This window comes from Schistocerca gregaria, chromosome 11, assembly GCF_023897955.1.
Source record: "Schistocerca gregaria isolate iqSchGreg1 chromosome 11, iqSchGreg1.2, whole genome shotgun sequence".
Lineage (NCBI taxonomy): Eukaryota > Metazoa > Arthropoda > Insecta > Orthoptera > Acrididae > Schistocerca > Schistocerca gregaria.
The window spans coordinates 129,834,416-129,852,417 of NC_064930.1; positions in this window are offsets into that span (position 1 = coordinate 129,834,416).

The window sequence follows — 18,002 nt, forward strand, 5'->3', positions numbered from 1 at the left end:
CTTCTTACTGGCTATTACATCAACTTAGAAGCTTCATCTGTGTTCTACTATGGTGCTTTTAGTGTCTCCGCATACCGCAGCACGCGACATAGCTTTGCAGACGTTAAGTACTACCGTTTCAGGGAAAAGAGCGGCAAATGTGACGATCTGGATTTAAGTCGATTCGATAACAAATGACGAAAACGGACGGATTTCTCAGGTTTTTACTACATATGAACACTTCTCACATTCTCCCGTTCAACTCGCCCGCTAGTCCTCCTTTCATGCAGAATCTTAAGGTCCTAGCTCATGTCCAAGGCACCAAAGCCAGCTAACAAGTCAATAATCCATACCTAAAACGTGAATTGTATTACTTCTTGCTGGCTATTACATCAACTTAGAAGCTTCATCTGTGTTCTACTATGGTGCTTTTAGTGTATCCGCATACAGCAGCACGCGACATAGTTTTGCAGACGTTAAGTACAACCGTTTCAGGGAGAAGAGCGGCCAATGTGACGATCTATCTTTAAGTTGATTCGATAACAAATGACGAAAACGGACGGATTTTTCAGGTTTTTACTACATATGAACACTTTTCATATTCTCCCGTGCAACTCGGCTGCTAGTCCTCCTTTCATGCAGAATCTTAAGGTCCTAGCTCATGTCCAAGGCACCAAAGCCGGCTAAAAAGTCAATAATCGATACCTAAAACTTGAATTGTACTACTTCTTGCTTGCTATGACATCAACTTAGTAGCTTCATCTGTGTTCAATCATGGTGCTTTTAGAGTCTCCGCATACCGCAGCACGCGACATAGCTTTGCAGACGATAAGTACAACCGTTTCAGAGAGGAGAGCGTCCAATGTGACGATCTGGCTTTAAATCGATTCGATAACAAATGACGAAAACGGACGGATTTCTGAGGTTTTAACTACATATGAACACTTGTCACATTCTCCCGGGCAACTCGGCTGCTAGTCCTCCTTTCATGCAGAATCTTAAGGTCCTAGCTCATGTCCAATGCATCAAAGCCAGCTAAAATGTCAATAATCGATACCTAAAACTTGAATTGTACTACTTCTTACTGGCTATTACATCAACTTAGAAGCTTCATCTGTGTTCCACTGTGGTGATTTTAGTGTCTCCGCATAACGCAGCACGCGATATAGCTTTGCAGACGATAAGTACAACCGTTTCAGAGAGATGAGCGGCCAATGTGACGATCTGGCTTTAAGTTGATTCCATAACAAATGACGAAAACGGACGGATTTCTCAGGTTTTTACTACATATGAACACTTTTCACATTCTCCCGTGCAACTCGGCTGCTAGTCCTCCTTTCATGCAGAATCTTAAGGTCCTAGCTCATGTCCAAGGCACGAAAGCCGGCTAAAAAGTCAATAATCGATACCTAAAACTTGAATTGTACTACTTCTTGCTTGCTATTACATCAAATTAGAAGCTTCATCTGTATTCAATCATGGTGCTTTTAGTGTCTCCGCATACCGCAGCACGCGACATAGCTTTGCAGACGATAAGTAAACCGTTTCAGAGAGAAGAGCGGCCAATGTGACGATCTGGCTTTAAGTCGATTCGATAACAAATGACGAAAACGGACGGATATCACAGGTTTTTACTACATATGAACACTTTTCACATTCTCCCGTGCAACTCGGCTGCTAGTCCTACTTTTATGCAGAATCTTAAGGTCCTAGCTTATGTCCAAGGCACCAAAGCCAGCTAAAAAGTCAATAATATATACCTAAAACTGGTATTGTATTAATTCTTACTGGCTATTACATCATCTTAGAAGCTTCACCTGTGTTCTACTATGGTGCTATTAGTGTCCCCACATACCGCAGCACGCGACATAGCTTTCAGACGATAAGTACAACCGTTTCAGAGAGAAGAGCGGCCAATGTGACGATCTGGCTTTAAGTCGATTCGATAACAAATGACGAAAACGGACGTATTTCTCAGATTTTTACTACATATGAACACCCTTCACATTCTTTCGTGCAACTCGGCTGCTAGTCATCCTTTCATGCAGAATCTTAAGGTCCTAGCTCATGTCCAAGGCACCAAAGCCAGCTAAAATGTCAATAATCGATACCTAAAACTTGAATTGTACTACTTCTTACTGGCTATTACATCAACTTAGAAGCTTCATCTGTGTTCCACTGTGGTGATTTTAGTGTCTCCGCATAACGCAGCACGCGACATAGCTTTGCAGACGATAAGTACAACCGTTTCAGAGAGAAGAGCGGCCAATGTGACGATCTGGCTTTAAGTTGATTCCATAACAAATGACGAAAACGGACGGATTCCTCAGGTTTTTACTACGTATGAACACTTTTCACATTCTCCCATGCAACTCGGCTGCTAGTCCTCCTTTCATACTGAATCTTAAGGTCCTAGCTCATGTCCAAGGCATCAAAGCCACATAAAAAGTCAATAATCGATACCTAAAACTTGAATTGTACTACTTATACTGGCTATTACATCAACTTAGAAGCTTCATCTGTGTTCCACTGTGGTGATTTTAGTGTCTCCGCCAAACGCAGCACGCGACATAGCTTTGCAGACGATAAGTACAACCGTTTCAGAGAGAAGAGCGGCAATGTGACGATCTGGCTTTAAGTCGATTCCATAACAAATGACGAAAACGGACGGATTTCTCAGGTTTTTACTACATATGAACACTTTTCACATTCTCCCGTGCAACTCGGTTGCCAGTCCTTCTGTCTTGCAGAATCTTAAGGTCCTAGCTCATGTCCAAGGCACCAAAGCCAGCTAAAATGTCAATAATCGATAGGTAAAACTTGAATTGTACTACTTCTTACTGGCTATTACATCAACTTAGAAGCTTCATCTGTGTTCTACTATGGTGCTTTTAGTGTCTCCGCATACCGCAGCACGCGACATAGCTTTGCAGACGATAAGTACAACCGTTTCAGAGAGAAGAGCGGCCAATGTGACGATCTGGCTTTAAGTCGATTCGATAACAAATGACGAAAACGGACGGATTTCTCAGGTTTTTACTACATATGAACACTTTTCGCATTCTCCCATGCAACTTGGCTGCTAGTCCTCCTTTAATGCAGAATCTTAAGGTCCTAGCTCATGTCTAAGGCACCAAAGCCAGCTAACAAGTCAATAATCGATACCTAAAACGTGAATTGTATTACTTCTTACTGGCTATTACATCAACTTAGAAGCTTCATCTGTGTTCTACTATGGTGCTTTTAGTGTATCCGCATACCGCAGCAGGCTACATAGCTTTGCAGACGTTAAGTACAACCGTTTCAGGGAGAAGAACGGCCAATGTGACGATCTGGCTTTAAGTTGATTCCATAACAAATGACGAAAACGGACGGATTTCTCAGGTTTTTACTACATATGAACACTTTTCACATTCTCCCATGCAACTCGGCTGCTAGTCCTCCTTTCATACTGAATCTTAAGGTCCTACCTCATGTCCAAGGCATCAAAGCCACCTAAAAAGTCAATAATCGATACCTAAAACTTGAATTGTACTACTTATACTGGCTATTACATCAACTTAGAAGCTTCATCTGTGTTCCACTGTGGTGATTTTAGTGTCTCCGCCAAACGCAGCACGCGACATAGCTTTGCAGACGATAAGTACAACCGTTTCAGAGAGAAGAGCGGCAATGTGACGATCTGGCTTTAAGTCGATTCCATAACAAATGACGAAAACGGACGGATTTCTCAGGTTTTTACTACATATGAACACTTTTCACATTCTCCCGTGCAACTCGGTTGCCAGTCCTTCTGTCTTGCAGAATCTTAAGGTCCTAGCTCAAGTCCAAGGCACCAAAGCCAGCTAAAATGTCAATAATCGATAGGTAAAACTTGAATTGTACTACTTCTTACTGGCTATTACATCAACTTAGAAGCTTCATCTGTGTTCTACTATGGTGCTTTTAGTGTCTCCGCATACCGCAGCACGCGACATAGCTTTGCAGACGATAAGTACAACCGTTTCAGAGAGAAGAGCGGCCAATGTGACGATCTGGCTTTAAGTCGATTCGATAACAAATGACGAAAACGGACGGATTTCAAAGGTTTTTACTACATATGAACACTTTTCGCATTCTCCCATGCAACTTGGCTGCTAGTCCTCCTTTAATGCAGAATCTTAAGGTCCTAGCTCATGTCTAAGGCACCAAAGCCAGCTAACAAGTCAATAATCGATACCTAAAACGTGAATTGTATTACTTCTTACTGGCTATTACATCAACTTAGAAGCCTCATCTGTGTTCTACTATGGTGCTTTTAGTGTATCCGCATACCGCAGCAGGCGACATAGCTTTGCAGACGTTAAGTACAACCGTTTCAAGGAGAAGAACGGCCAATGTGACGATCTATCTTTAAGTCGATTCGATAACAAATGACGAAAACGGACGGATTTCTCAGGTTTTTACTACATATGAACACTTCTCACATTCTCCCGTTCAACTCGCCCGCTAGTCCTCCTTTCATGCAGAATCTTAAGGTCCTAGCTCATGTCCAAGGCACCAAAGCCGGCTAAAAAGTCAATAATCGATACCTAAAACTTGAATTGTACTACTTCTTGCTTGCTATTACATAAACTTAGTAGCTTCATCTGTGTTCAATCATGGTGCTTTTAGAGTCTCCGCATACCGCAGCACGCGACATAGCTTTGCAGACGATAAGTACAACCGTTTCAGAGAGGAGAGCGGCCAATGTGACGATCTGGCTTTAAATCGATTCGATAACAAATGACGAAAATGGACGGAATTCTCAGGTTTTTACTACATATGAACACTTTTCACCTCCTCCCGTGCAACTCGGCTGCTAGTCCTCCTTTCATGCAGAATCTTAAGGTCCTAGCTCATGTCCAAGGCATCAACGCCAGCTAAAAAGTCAATAATCGATACCTAAAACTTGAATTGTACTACTTCTTACTGGCTATTACATCAACTTAGAAGCTTCATCTGTGTTCCACTGTGGTGATTTTAGTGTCTCCGCATAACGCAGCACGCGACATAGCTTTGCAGACGATAAGTGCAACCGTTTCAGAGAGAAGAGCGGCCAATGTGACGATCTGGCTTTAAGTTGATTCCATAACAAATGACGAAAACGGACGGATATCACAGGTTTTTACTACATATGAACACTTTTCACATTCTCCCGTGCAACTCGGCTGCTAGTCCTACTTTTATGCAGAATCTTAAGGTCCTAGCTTATGTCCAAGGCACCAAAGCCAGCTAAAAAGTCAATAATATATACCTAAAACTGGTATTGTATTAATTCTTACTGGCTATTACATCATCTTAGAAGCTTCACCTGTGTTCTACTATGGTGCTATTAGTGTCCCCACATACCGCAGCACGCGACATAGCTTTCAGACGATAAGTACAACCGTTTCAGAGAGAAGAGCGGCCAATGTGACGATCTGGCTTTAAGTCGATTCGATAACAAATGACGAAAACGGACGTATTTCTCAGATTTTTACTACATATGAACACCCTTCACATTCTTTCGTGCAACTCGGCTGCTAGTCATCCTTTCATGCAGAATCTTAAGGTCCTAGCTCATGTCCAAGGCACCAAAGCCAGCTAAAATGTCAATAATCGATACCTAAAACTTGAATTGTACTACTTCTTACTGGCTATTACATCAACTTAGAAGCTTCATCTGTGTTCCACTGTGGTGATTTTAGTGTCTCCGCATAACGCAGCACGCGACATAGCTTTGCAGACGATAAGTACAACCGTTTCAGAGAGAAGAGCGGCCAATGTGACGATCTGGCTTTAAGTTGATTCCATAACAAATGACGAAAACGGACGGATTCCTCAGGTTTTTACTACGTATGAACACTTTTCACATTCTCCCATGCAACTCGGCTGCTAGTCCTCCTTTCATACTGAATCTTAAGGTCCTAGCTCATGTCCAAGGCATCAAAGCCACCTAAAAAGTCAATAATCGATACCTAAAACTTGAATTGTACTACTTATACTGGCTATTACATCAACTTAGAAGCTTCATCTGTGTTCCACTGTGGTGATTTTAGTGTCTCCGCCAAACGCAGCACGCGACATAGCTTTGCAGACGATAAGTACAACCGTTTCAGAGAGAAGAGCGGCAATGTGACGATCTGGCTTTAAGTCGATTCCATAACAAATGACGAAAACGGACGGATTTCTCAGGTTTTTACTACATATGAACACTTTTCACATTCTCCCGTGCAACTCGGTTGCCAGTCCTACTGTCTTGCAGAATCTTAAGGTCCTAGCTCATGTCCAAGGCACCAAAGCCAGCTAAAATGTCAATAATCGATAGGTAAAACTTGAATTGTACTACTTCTTACTGGCTATTACATCAACTTAGAAGCTTCATCTGTGTTCTACTATGGTGCTTTTAGTGTCTCCGCATACCGCAGCACGCGACATAGCTTTGCAGACGATAAGTACAACCGTTTCAGAGAGAAGAGCGGCCAATGTGACGATCTGGCTTTAAGTCGATTCGATAACAAATGACGAAAACGGACGGATTTCTCAGGTTTTTACTACATATGAACACTTTTCGCATTCTCCCATGCAACTTGGCTGCTAGTCCTCCTTTAATGCAGAATCTTAAGGTCCTAGCTCATGTCTAAGGCACCAAAGCCAGCTAACAAGTCAATAATCGATACCTAAAACGTGAATTGTATTACTTCTTACTGGCTATTACATCAACTTAGAAGCTTCATCTGTGTTCTACTATGGTGCTTTTAGTGTATCCGCATACCGCAGCAGGCTACATAGCTTTGCAGACGTTAAGTACAACCGTTTCAGGGAGAAGAACGGCCAATGTGACGATCTGGCTTTAAGTTGATTCCATAACAAATGACGAAAACGGACGGATTTCTCAGGTTTTTACTACATATGAACACTTTTCACATTCTCCCATGCAACTCGGCTGCTAGTCCTCCTTTCATACTGAATCTTAACGTCCTACCTCATGTCCAAGGCATCAAAGCCACCTAAAAAGTCAATAATCGATACCTAAAACTTGAATTGTACTACTTATACTGGCTATTACATCAACTTAGAAGCTTCATCTGTGTTCCACTGTGGTGATTTTAGTGTCTCCGCCAAACGCAGCACGCGACATAGCTTTGCAGACGATAAGTACAACCGTTTCAGAGAGAAGAGCGGCAATGTGACGATCTGGCTTTAAGTCGATTCCATAACAAATGACGAAAACGGACGGATTTCTCAGGTTTTTACTACATATGAACACTTTTCACATTCTCCCGTGCAACTCGGTTGCCAGTCCTTCTGTCTTGCAGAATCTTAAGGTCCTAGCTCAAGTCCAAGGCACCAAAGCCAGCTAAAATGTCAATAATCGATAGGTAAAACTTGAATTGTACTACTTCTTACTGGCTATTACATCAACTTAGAAGCTTCATCTGTGTTCTACTATGGTGCTTTTAGTGTCTCCGCATACCGCAGCACGCGACATAGCTTTGCAGACGATAAGTACAACCGTTTCAGAGAGAAGAGCGGCCAATGTGACGATCTGGCTTTAAGTCGATTCGATAACAAATGACGAAAACGGACGGATTTCAAAGGTTTTTACTACATATGAACACTTTTCGCATTCTCCCATGCAACTTGGCTGCTAGTCCTCCTTTAATGCAGAATCTTAAGGTCCTAGCTCATGTCTAAGGCACCAAAGCCAGCTAACAAGTCAATAATCGATACCTAAAACGTGAATTGTATTACTTCTTACTGGCTATTACATCAACTTAGAAGCCTCATCTGTGTTCTACTATGGTGCTTTTAGTGTATCCGCATACCGCAGCAGGCGACATAGCTTTGCAGACGTTAAGTACAACCGTTTCAGGGAGAAGAACGGCCAATGTGACGATCTATCTTTAAGTCGATTCGATAACAAATGACGAAAACGGACGGATTTCTCAGGTTTTTACTACATATGAACACTTCTCACATTCTCCCGTTCAACTCGCCCGCTAGTCCTCCTTTCATGCAGAATCTTAAGGTCCTAGCTCATGTCCAAGGCACCAAAGCCGGCTAAAAAGTCAATAATCGATACCTAAAACTTGAATTGTACTACTTCTTGCTTGCTATTACATAAACTTAGTAGCTTCATCTGTGTTCAATCATGGTGCTTTTAGAGTCTCCGCATACCGCAGCACGCGACATAGCTTTGCAGACGATAAGTACAACCGTTTCAGAGAGGAGAGCGGCCAATGTGACGATCTGGCTTTAAATCGATTCGATAACAAATGACGAAAATGGACGGAATTCTCAGGTTTTTACTACATATGAACACTTTTCACCTCCTCCCGTGCAACTCGGCTGCTAGTCCTCCTTTCATGCAGAATCTTAAGGTCCTAGCTCATGTCCAAGGCATCAACGCCAGCTAAAAAGTCAATAATCGATACCTAAAACTTGAATTGTACTACTTATACTGGCTATTACATCAACTTAGAAGCTTCATCTGTGTTCCACTGTGGTGATTTTAGTGTCTCCGCCTAACGCAGCACGCGACATAGCTTTGCAGACGATAAGTACAACCGTTTCAGAGAGAAGAGCGGCAATGTGACGATCTGGCTTTAAGTCGATTCCATAACAAATGACGAAAACGGACGGATTTCTCAGGTTTTTACTACATATGAACACTTTTCACATTCTCCCGTGCAACTCGGTTGCTAGTCCTTCTGTCTTGCAGAATCTTAAGGTCCTAGATCATGTCCAAGGCACCAAAGCCAGCTAAAATGTCAATAATCGATAGGTAAACCTTGAATTGTACTACTTCTTACTGGCTATTACATCAACTTAGAAGCTTCATCTGTGTGCTACTATGGTGCTTTTAGTGTCTCCGCATACCGCAGCACGCGACATAGCTTTGCAGACGATAAGTACAACCGTTTCAGAGAGAAGAGCGGCCAATGTGACGATCAGGCTTTAAGTCGATTCGATAACAAATGACGAAAACGGACGGATTTCTCAGGTTTTTACTACATATGAACACTTTTCGCATTCTCCCATGCAACTTGGCTGCTAGTCTTCCTTTAATGCAGAATCTTAAGGTCCTAGCTCATGGCCAAGGGACCAAAGCCAGCTAAAAAGTAAATAATCAGTACCCAAAACTTGAATTGTACTACTTCTTACTGGCTATTACATCAACTTAGAAGCTTCATCTGTGTTCTACTATGGTGCTTTTAGTGTCTCCGCATACCGCAGCACGCGACATAGCTGTGCAGACGATAAGTACAACCGTTTCAGAGAGAAGAGCGGCCAATGTGACGATCTGGCTTTAAGTCGATTCCATAACAAATGACGAAAACGGACGGATTTCTCAGTTTTTTACTACATATGAACACTTTTCACATTCTCCCGTGTTACTCGGCTGCTAGTCCTCCTTTCATGCAGAATCGTAAGGTCCTAGCTCATGTCCAAGGCATCAAAGCCAGCTAAAAAGTCAATAATCGATACCTAAAACTTGAATTGTACTACTTCTTACTGGCTATTACATCAACTTAGAAGCTTCATCTGTGTTCCACTGTGGTGATTTTAGTGTCTCCGCCTAACGCAGCACGCGACATAGCTTTGCAGACGATAAGTACAACCGTTTCAGAGAGAAGAGCGGCAATGTGACGATCTGGCTTTAAGTCGATTCCATAACAAATGACGAAAACGGACGGATTTCTCAGGTTTTTACTACATATGAACACTTTTCACATTCTCCCGTGCAACTCGGTTGCTAGTCCTTCTGTCTTGCAGAATCTTAAGGTCCTAGATCATGTCCAAGGCACCAAAGCCAGCTAAAATGTCAATAATCGATAGGTAAACCTTGAATTGTACTACTTCTTACTGGCTATTACATCAACTTAGAAGCTTCATCTGTGTGCTACTATGGTGCTTTTAGTGTCTCCGCATACCGCAGCACGCGACATAGCTTTGCAGACGATAAGTACAACCGTTTCAGAGAGAAGAGCGGCCAATGTGACGATCTGGCTTTAAGTCGATTCGATAACAAATGACGAAAACGGACGGATTTCTCAGGTTTTTACTACATATGAACACTTTTCGCATTCTCCCATGCAACTTGGCTGCTAGTCCTCCTTTAATGCAGAATCTTAAGGTCCTAGCTCATGTCTAAGGCACCAAAGCCAGCTAACAAGTCAATAATCGATACATAAAACGTGAATTGTATTACTTCTTACTGGCTATTACATCAACTTAGAAGCTTCATCTGTGTTCTACTATGGTGCTTTTAGTGTATCCGCATACCGCAGCAGGCTACATAGCTTTGCAGACGTTAAGTACAACCGTTTCAGGGAGAAGAACGGCCAATGTGACGATCTGGCTTTAAGTTGATTCCATAACAAATGACGAAAACGGACGGATTTCTCAGGTTTTTACTACATATGAACACTTTTCACATTCTCCCATGCAACTCGGCTGCTAGTCCTCCTTTCATACTGAATCTTAAGGTCCTACCTCATGTCCAAGGCATCAAAGCCACCTAAAAAGTCAATAATCGATACCTAAAACTTGAATTGTACTACTTATACTGGCTATTACATCAACTTAGAAGCTTCATCTGTGTTCCACTGTGGTGATTTTAGTGTCTCCGCCAAACGCAGCACGCGACATAGCTTTGCAGACGATAAGTACAACCGTTTCAGAGAGAAGAGCGGCAATGTGACGATCTGGCTTTAAGTCGATTCCATAACAAATGACGAAAACGGACGGATTTCTCAGGTTTTTACTACATATGAACACTTTTCACATTCTCCCGTGCAACTCGGTTGCCAGTCCTTCTGTCTTGCAGAATCTTAAGGTCCTAGCTCAAGTCCAAGGCACCAAAGCCAGCTAAAATGTCAATAATCGATAGGTAAAACTTGAATTGTACTACTTCTTACTGGCTATTACATCAACTTAGAAGCTTCATCTGTGTTCTACTATGGTGCTTTTAGTGTCTCCGCATACCGCAGCACGCGACATAGCTTTGCAGACGATAAGTACAACCGTTTCAGAGAGAAGAGCGGCCAATGTGACGATCTGGCTTTAAGTCGATTCGATAACAAATGACGAAAACGGACGGATTTCAAAGGTTTTTACTACATATGAACACTTTTCGCATTCTCCCATGCAACTTGGCTGCTAGTCCTCCTTTAATGCAGAATCTTAAGGTCCTAGCTCATGTCTAAGGCACCAAAGCCAGCTAACAAGTCAATAATCGATACCTAAAACGTGAATTGTATTACTTCTTACTGGCTATTACATCAACTTAGAAGCCTCATCTGTGTTCTACTATGGTGCTTTTAGTGTATCCGCATACCGCAGCAGGCGACATAGCTTTGCAGACGTTAAGTACAACCGTTTCAAGGAGAAGAACGGCCAATGTGACGATCTATCTTTAAGTCGATTCGATAACAAATGACGAAAACGGACGGATTTCTCAGGTTTTTACTACATATGAACACTTCTCACATTCTCCCGTTCAACTCGCCCGCTAGTCCTCCTTTCATGCAGAATCTTAAGGTCCTAGCTCATGTCCAAGGCACCAAAGCCGGCTAAAAAGTCAATAATCGATACCTAAAACTTGAATTGTACTACATCTTGCTTGCTATTACATAAACTTAGTAGCTTCATCTGTGTTCAATCATGGTGCTTTTAGAGTCTCCGCATACCGCAGCACGCGACATAGCTTTGCAGACGATAAGTACAACCGTTTCAGAGAGGAGAGCGGCCAATGTGACGATCTGGCTTTAAATCGATTCGATAACAAATGACGAAAATGGACGGAATTCTCAGGTTTTTACTACATATGAACACTTTTCACCTCCTCCCGTGCAACTCGGCTGCTAGTCCTCCTTTCATGCAGAATCTTAAGGTCCTAGCTCATGTCCAAGGCATCAACGCCAGCTAAAAAGTCAATAATCGATACCTAAAACTTGAATTGTACTACTTCTTACTGGCTATTACATCAACTTAGAAGCTTCATCTGTGTTCCACTGTGGTGATTTTAGTGTCTCCGCATAACGCAGCACGCGACATAGCTTTGCAGACGATAAGTACAACCGTTTCAGAGAGAAGAGCGGCCAATGTGACGATCTGGCTTTAAGTTGATTCCATAACAAATGACGAAAACGGACGGATATCACAGGTTTTTACTACATATGAACACTTTTCACATTCTCCCGTGCAACTCGGCTGCTAGTCCTACTTTTATGCAGAATCTTAAGGTCCTAGCTTATGTCCAAGGCACCAAAGCCAGCTAAAAAGTCAATAATATATACCTAAAACTGGTATTGTATTAATTCTTACTGGCTATTACATCATCTTAGAAGCTTCACCTGTGTTCTACTATGGTGCTATTAGTGTCCCCACATACCGCAGCACGCGACATAGCTTTCAGACGATAAGTACAACCGTTTCAGAGAGAAGAGCGGCCAATGTGACGATCTGGCTTTAAGTCGATTCGATAACAAATGACGAAAACGGACGGATTTCTCAGGTTTTTACTACATATGAACACTTTTCGCATTCTCCCATGCAACTTGGCTGCTAGTCCTCCTTTAATGCAGAATCTTAAGGTCCTAGCTCATGTCTAAGGCACCAAAGCCAGCTAACAAGTCAATAATCGATACCTAAAACGTGAATTGTATTACTTCTTACTGGCTATTACATCAACTTAGAAGCTTCATCTGTGTTCTACTATGGTGCTTTTAGTGTATCCGCATACCGCAGCAGGCTACATAGCTTTGCAGACGTTAAGTACAACCGTTTCAGGGAGAAGAACGGCCAATGTGACGATCTGGCTTTAAGTTGATTCCATAACAAATGACGAAAACGGACGGATTTCTCAGGTTTTTACTACATATGAACACTTTTCACATTCTCCCATGCAACTCGGCTGCTAGTCCTCCTTTCATACTGAATCTTAAGGTCCTACCTCATGTCCAAGGCATCAAAGCCACCTAAAAAGTCAATAATCGATACCTAAAACTTGAATTGTACTACTTATACTGGCTATTACATCAACTTAGAAGCTTCATCTGTGTTCCACTGTGGTGATTTTAGTGTCTCCGCCAAACGCAGCACGCGACATAGCTTTGCAGACGATAAGTACAACCGTTTCAGAGAGAAGAGCGGCAATGTGACGATCTGGCTTTAAGTCGATTCCATAACAAATGACGAAAACGGACGGATTTCTCAGGTTTTTACTACATATGAACACTTTTCACATTCTCCCGTGCAACTCGGTTGCCAGTCCTTCTGTCTTGCAGAATCTTAAGGTCCTAGCTCAAGTCCAAGGCACCAAAGCCAGCTAAAATGTCAATAATCGATAGGTAAAACTTGAATTGTACTACTTCTTACTGGCTATTACATCAACTTAGAAGCTTCATCTGTGTTCTACTATGGTGCTTTTAGTGTCTCCGCATACCGCAGCACGCGACATAGCTTTGCAGACGATAAGTACAACCGTTTCAGAGAGAAGAGCGGCCAATGTGACGATCTGGCTTTAAGTCGATTCGATAACAAATGACGAAAACGGACGGATTTCAAAGGTTTTTACTACATATGAACACTTTTCGCATTCTCCCATGCAACTTGGCTGCTAGTCCTCCTTTAATGCAGAATCTTAAGGTCCTAGCTCATGTCTAAGGCACCAAAGCCAGCTAACAAGTCAATAATCGATACCTAAAACGTGAATTGTATTACTTCTTACTGGCTATTACATCAACTTAGAAGCCTCATCTGTGTTCTACTATGGTGCTTTTAGTGTATCCGCATACCGCAGCAGGCGACATAGCTTTGCAGACGTTAAGTACAACCGTTTCAGGGAGAAGAACGGCCAATGTGACGATCTATCTTTAAGTCGATTCGATAACAAATGACGAAAACGGACGGATTTCTCAGGTTTTTACTACATATGAACACTTCTCACATTCTCCCGTTCAACTCGCCCGCTAGTCCTCCTTTCATGCAGAATCTTAAGGTCCTAGCTCATGTCCAAGGCACCAAAGCCGGCTAAAAAGTCAATAATCGATACCTAAAACTTGAATTGTACTACTTCTTGCTTGCTATTACATAAACTTAGTAGCTTCATCTGTGTTCAATCATGGTGCTTTTAGAGTCTCCGCATACCGCAGCACGCGACATAGCTTTGCAGACGATAAGTACAACCGTTTCAGAGAGGAGAGCGGCCAATGTGACGATCTGGCTTTAAATCGATTCGATAACAAATGACGAAAATGGACGGAATTCTCAGGTTTTTACTACATATGAACACTTTTCACCTCCTCCCGTGCAACTCGGCTGCTAGTCCTCCTTTCATGCAGAATCTTAAGGTCCTAGCTCATGTCCAAGGCATCAACGCCAGCTAAAAAGTCAATAATCGATACCTAAAACTTGAATTGTACTACTTCTTACTGGCTATTACATCAACTTAGAAGCTTCATCTGTGTTCCACTGTGGTGATTTTAGTGTCTCCGCATAACGCAGCACGCGACATAGCTTTGCAGACGATAAGTACAACCGTTTCAGAGAGAAGAGCGGCCAATGTGACGATCTGGCTTTAAGTTGATTCCATAACAAATGACGAAAACGGACGGATTTCTCAGGTTTTTACTACATATGAACACTTTTCACATTCTCCCATGCAACACGGCTGCTAGTCCTCCTTTCATACTGAATCTTAAGGTCCTACCTCATGTCCAAGGCATCAAAGCCACCTAAAAAGTCAATAATCGATACCTAAAACTTGAATTGTACTACTTATACTGGCTATTACATCAACTTAGAAGCTTCATCTGTGTTCCACTGTGGTGATTTTAGTGTCTCCGCCTAACGCAGCACGCGACATAGCTTTGCAGACGATAAGTACAACCGTTTCAGAGAGAAGAGCGGCAATGTGACGATCTGGCTTTAAGTCGATTCCATAACAAATGACGAAAACGGACGGATTTCTCAGGTTTTTACTACATATGAACACTTTTCACATTCTCCCGTGCAACTCGGTTGCTAGTCCTTCTGTCTTGCAGAATCTTAAGGTCCTAGATCATGTCCAAGGCACCAAAGCCAGCTAAAATGTCAATAATCGATAGGTAAACCTTGAATTGTACTACTTCTTACTGGCTATTACATCAACTTAGAAGCTTCATCTGTGTGCTACTATGGTGCTTTTAGTGTCTCCGCATACCGCAGCACGCGACATAGCTTTGCAGACGATAAGTACAACCGTTTCAGAGAGAAGAGCGGCCAATGTGTCGATCAGGCTTTAAGTCGATTCGATAACAAATGACGAAAACGGACGGATTTCTCAGGTTTTTACTACATATGAACACTTTTCGCATTCTCCCATGCAACTTGGCTGCTAGTCTTCCTTTAATGCAGAATCTTAAGGTCCTAGCTCATGGCCAAGGGACCAAAGCCAGCTAAAAAGTAAATAATCAGTACCCAAAACTTGAATTGTACTACTTCTTACTGGCTATTACATCAACTTAGAAGCTTCATCTGTGTTCTACTATGGTGCTTTTAGTGTCTCCGCATACCGCAGCACGCGACATAGCTGTGCAGACGATAAGTACAACCGTTTCAGAGAGAAGAGCGGCCAATGTGACGATCTGGCTTTAAGTCGATTCCATAACAAATGACGAAAACGGACGGATTTCTCAGTTTTTTACTACATATGAACACTTTTCACATTCTCCCGTGCAACTCGGCTGCTAGTCCTCCTTTCATGCAGAATCGTAAGGTCCTAGCTCATGTCCAAGGCATCAAAGCCAGCTAAAAAGTCAATAATCGATACCTAAAACTTGAATTGTACTACTTCTTACTGGCTATTACATCAACTTAGAAGCTTCATCTGTGTTCCACTGTGGTGATTTTAGTGTCTCCGCCTAACGCAGCACGCGACATAGCTTTGCAGACGATAAGTACAACCGTTTCAGAGAGAAGAGCGGCAATGTGACGATCTGGCTTTAAGTCGATTCCATAACAAATGACGAAAACGGACGGATTTCTCAGGTTTTTACTACATATGAACACTTTTCACATTCTCCCGTGCAACTCGGTTGCTAGTCCTTCTGTCTTGCAGAATCTTAAGGTCCTAGATCATGTCCAAGGCACCAAAGCCAGCTAAAATGTCAATAATCGATAGGTAAACCTTGAATTGTACTACATCTTACTGGCTATTACATCAACTTAGAAGCTTCATCTGTGTGCTACTATGGTGCTTTTAGTGTCTCCGCATACCGCAGCACGCGACATAGCTTTGCAGACGATAAGTACAACCGTTTCAGAGAGAAGAGCGGCCAATGTGACGATCAGGCTTTAAGTCGATTCGATAACAAATGACGAAAACGGACGGATTTCTCAGGTTTTTACTACATATGAACACTTTTCGCATTCTCCCATGCAACTTGGCTGCTAGTCTTCCTTTAATGCAGAATCTTAAGGTCCTAGCTCATGGCCAAGGGACCAAAGCCAGCTAAAAAGTAAATAATCAGTACCCAAAACTTGAATTGTACTACTTCTTACTGGCTATTACATCAACTTAGAAGCTTCATCTGTGTTCTACTATGGTGCTTTTAGTGACTCCGCATACCGCAGCACGCGACATAGCTGTGCAGACGATAAGTACAACCGTTTCAGAGAGAAGAGCGGCCAATGTGACGATCTGGCTTTAAGTCGATTCCATAACAAATGACGAAAACGGACGGATTTCTCAGTTTTTTACTACATATGAACACTTTTCACATTCTCCCGTGCAACTCGGCTGCTAGTCCTCCTTTCATGCTGAATCGTAAGGTCCTAGCTCATGTCCAAGGCATCAAAGCCAGCTAAAAAGTCAATAATCGATACCTAAAACTTGAATTGTACTACTTCTTACTGGCTATTACATCAACTTAGAAGCTTCATCTGTGTTCCACTGTGGTGATTTTAGTGTCTCCGCCTAACGCAGCACGCGACATAGCTTTGCAGACGATAAGTACAACCGTTTCAGAGAGAAGAGCGGCAATGTGACGATCTGGCTTTAAGTCGGTTCCATAACAAATGACGAAAACGGACGGATTTCTCAGGTTTTTACTACATATGAACACTTTTCACATTCTCCCGTGCAACTCGGTTGCTAGTCCTTCTGTCTTGCAGAATCTTAAGGTCCTAGCTCATGTCCAAGGCACCAAAGCCAGCTAAAATGTCAATAATCGATAGGTAAAACTTGAATTGTACTACTTCTTACTGGCTATTACATCAACTTAGAAGCTTCATCTGTGTTCTACTATGGTGCTTTTAGTATCTCCGCATACCGCAGCACGCGACATAGCTTTGCAGACGATAAGTACAACCGTTTCAGAGAGAAGAGCGGCCGATGTGACGATCTGGCTTTAAATCGATTCGATAACAAATGACGAAAACGGACGGATTTCTCAGGTTTTTACTACATATGAACACATTTCACATTCTCCCATGCAACTCGGCTGCGAGTCCTCCTTTCATACAGAATCTTAAAGTCCTAGCTCATGTCCAAGGCACCAAAGCCAGAAAAAAGGTCAATAATCGATACCTATAACTTGAATTGTACTACTTCTTACTGGCTATTACATCAACTTCGAAGCTTCATCTGTGTTCTACTATGGTGCTTTTAGTGTCTTCGCATACCGCAGCACGCGACATAGCTTTGCAGACGATAAGTACAACCGTTTCAGAGAGAAGAGCGGCCAATGTGACGATTTTGCTTTAAGTCGATTCGATAACAAATGACGAAAACGGACGGATTTATCAGGTTTTTACTACATATGAACACTTTTCGCATTCTCCCATGAAACTCGGCTGCTAGTCCTCCTTTCATGCAGAATCTTAAGGTCCTAGCTCATGTCCAAGGCACCAAAGCCAGCTAAAAAGTCAAAAATCGATACCTAAAACGTAAATTGTACTACTTCTTACTGGCTATTACATCAACTTAGAAGCTTCATCTATGTTCTACTATGGTGCTTTTAGTGTCTCCGCAT